Source organism: Apium graveolens, chromosome 11 (genome assembly GCF_009905375.1).
Source record: "Apium graveolens cultivar Ventura chromosome 11, ASM990537v1, whole genome shotgun sequence".
In the NCBI taxonomy this organism is placed as follows: Eukaryota; Viridiplantae; Streptophyta; class Magnoliopsida; order Apiales; family Apiaceae; genus Apium; species Apium graveolens.
In genome coordinates this window covers 54,843,906-54,847,467 of record NC_133657.1, presented here as the reverse complement: position 1 = coordinate 54,847,467, position 3,562 = coordinate 54,843,906, and the positions used below count along the sequence as shown (strand labels likewise).

The 3,562-nt window shown below is 39.8% G+C and overlaps 1 non-coding gene across 1 annotated transcript; it reads left to right on the top strand.

Annotated features, from left to right (window-relative positions):
* The first annotated feature begins 2,966 nt into the window (after positions 1 to 2,966).
* LOC141699500 (small nucleolar RNA R71) lies at positions 2,967 to 3,073 on the top strand. Its single transcript, XR_012565959.1, has one exon. It is a non-coding gene; the product is annotated as a small nucleolar RNA R71 (small nucleolar RNA).
* Positions 3,074 to 3,562: the final 489 nt, after the last annotated feature.

Below are 3,562 nucleotides of genomic sequence, written 5' to 3'. Positions count from 1 at the left end.
GCTCATCCTTGATCAATTATGCATAAACATATACTTTTTTTCTTTTCTTTTTTTTCCTTTTTTCAACAATTTTTGAATGAGTGTGTTTCGCTCCATCTTATTCAACCGAAGACTACTCATAAATTATGAGCCGACTACTAGCCATTTGACACCTAGCCTTATTCATAACTAGCAAAGAAATCCTGCTTTTCTCCAGTTTAAAAATCAGTGCTCCTACGTCATTACGAGAATTGCAAAAATTCTAAACATAACCAGGTGATTAAATCTCAACAAATAAATAACTATGATCAAGATCTAGATCAAAAGAAACATATAAGACTTGTGAAATTATTTTTTTCTGGGCATGCAAATCAATTCATTAAGACTTAAACATCCCTTTATTCGACATCACTACACTCAAATTAACATCAACCAATCAATCAGAAATAGCTAACCTAAGGGATCATGTTATATGCATACACATGCAACTATATGAACTCACATAATAACACAATAAATATGTCCTATATGAACAATCATGCAATATTATGAATGAAATACAACTAAACATGCAACATGAATCTATATGGACACACATAAAAACACACACAAACTAATCCTTACATTATCACCCCCAAACTTAAACTTTTCAATGTCCTCATTAAAGGTAATAATAAGGATACAAGGCATACCTAGTTAGCGGGAGGATCACCCACTTCGGGTAGAGGATCAGGTGGCCAATCAACCTCGACACCAGTGTCTCAGAAAATAGTACCGAAAGTGTGTGTCAAATCTTCAACAAAATGACGGTGAATGTCGTGCATGGCCTCCATACGCCTAGTCAATCGCCTGTATTGCTCATCACCAACACCCATCCTATCAACTGCCTGCTACACATGAGAAGAACCTTCTGTAGGCACAAGAGGATCCGTCCGTCCACTCTCTACATCATCAAAAATATATCCCAACCCCTTATCATGGGGTGCACCTAAGAATGCATAACTCAAGTGATCTGGCAGTGGGTTGAGCTCAAGTGTAGGAGCTTCTTCAATAGACGGCTCGAGACGCTCCTAAAAAAATTTTAGCTCTGCTAACCCAAAGGAATCGACTGGCATATCCAAATTCCTCTTCCACAAAGGTGCATTCAAAACCAGCAGTTGCTCTGCTCCTTCTTCATCTTCAATAAATGATTCCCCTATTAAGGATCTCTCTAAGGTATCTAACTTTGGCAATTGCTCAAGCTCCGAATTTACGACAGAGTCGACCCACACTACTTTAAAACATTCCTCTTCATTAGTTGGGAATTTTGTTGCTTTGAACATATTAAATGTGACTTCCTGATTTTGAACCTTCATTATAAGCTCTCCTTTTTGCACATCGATCATAGTTCGGCCTGTAGCTAAGAATGGTATCCCCGAGATAATGGGAATCTTCTTATCTTCTTCAAAGTCCAGAATTACATAATCAGCAGGGAAGATGAGTTTGTACACCTTAACTGAGACATCCTTCACTATACCTCGCGGATAAGTGATAAAACGGTCAGCTAGTTGCAATGACATGTATGTCGGTTTTGGATCAGGTAGACCAAGCTTCTTGTTGATAGATAAGGGCATCAGATTGATGCTAGCTCCAAAATCACACAAGCATTTGTCGAACAATAAGTTTCCAATAGTGCAAGGAATAGTGAAACTTCCAGGATATTTAAGTTTTGGAGGCAACTTTTGTTGCAGCACAGCACTGCATTCCTCCATTAGAGCAACGGTTTCCAACTCCTCAAGATTCACCTTCCATGAGAGAATACCTTTCATGAACTTTGCATAGCTCGGCATTTGTTATGGAGCTTCTACAAATGGTATGTTGATGTGCAACTTCTTGAAAACTTTCAGAAACTTGGCAAACTGCTTGTCAAACTTCTGCTTCTAAAGTCTTTTAGATATGGCGGAGGTGGATAGACTTGTTTCTCCCCTGTATTACCCTCAGGAGGAGTGGTTTCAACAGCTTTCTTATTTGGTTCCACCTCGAAATCCTTTTGCACAACCTTTTCAGCAACAATCTCATTTGCTGGAATTGGCAAGGACGCGGGCACGCTCTATATAGGCTCAGATGTGCCTTCATTTTGTACAAGAGTTTCAGAATCTTCATCTTGCTGAATTTGGGGGCTCGCGACCTTTCCAGACCTCAAAGTGATTGCCTTTACCTGTTCTTTAAATTCCCTCTTTCCTGGATTGGCTTCTGTATCACTAGAAATCATTCCTGGTGGTCGATTCAATAAGGCGTTAGCAATTTGCCCTATTTGGTTTTCTAGAGTATTCATAGAAATAACCTAGATTTTGCATATAAGAGCCTAGTTTTTGCACATAAGCCTCAACTCCTCCAATTCAAAATTTTCATTCGAAGATTGACCTGCACCTCCATGAGTTTGTTGTTGCATTCTCATTGGCCGAAACTGTTGCCTTGGTGCAAATTGTTGCTGAAAACCAGGAGGATTGAATTGCTTGTTTCCAAACTGCTGGAACGGCTATTGTATCACATTCTGATTGTTGCACCAGCTGAAGTTAAGATGATTCCAGTTGTCAGGATGATAAGTGTCTGAAAATGGTTTTTGCGATCTCTGAAAGTTGCTCACAAACTGAGCTGATTCACTAGATATAGCGCATTGCTCCATCGCATGCGAACCTGCACACAGATCATAAACACTGGTTATCTGATTAACACCATAGTTAGCCAGAAAATCGATCTTCATAGACAACGCCTTTAGTTGGGCAGTGATAGCCATAGTTGTATCCACTTCAAGAACTCATGCTACCTTTCCCTGTGGCAATCTTTGTGTTGGATACTGATATTCATTAGTAGCCATCAGTTCAATTAGATCATAAGCTTCCTCATAGCTCTTTGCCCATAATGCTCCACCTGATGCTACATCGAGCATGGGTCTTCACTGTGCTCCCAAATCGTTATAAAAGCGATTGATGATCATCCAATCAGGCATTTCATGATGAGGACAATTCCTAAGCATCTCCTTATACCGTTCCCAAGCTCCACCTAGCAATTCCCCTGATTGCTGCACAAACTGAGTAAGAGCATTCCTGATTTTAGCTGTTTTTGCCATAGGGAAGAATTTAGTGAGAAACTTTTGAGTAAGATCTTCCCAAGTAGCAATGGAACCAGCTGGTAGAGAGTGTAACCAGCTCTTAGCCTTGTCCCTCAGAGAAAATGGGAACAGCCTCAGTTTTACCACATCCTCAGACACACCATTGAACCTAAAGGTGTCGCAGATCTCTATGAAATCCTTAATGTGCGTATTGGGATTTTCCATTGGAGAACCCCCAAACTGGACTGAATTATGTACCCATTGAATCGTGCTAAACTTGATTTCAAAGGTATTAGTAGTAATGGCTGGTCTGAAAATCCTAGACTGAATGTCATTAATCTTTGGTTGAGAATAATCCATCAAAGTTTTCGTATCTGTTGCTGGTTCTCCCATTGCAATAAAAACTAGAGTACCTGAAACACACGACTAAATTAAACCTTGTAAGAAAATAATCCGAGTCAGTGAACTATAACGACCACTGATGACAAGCAC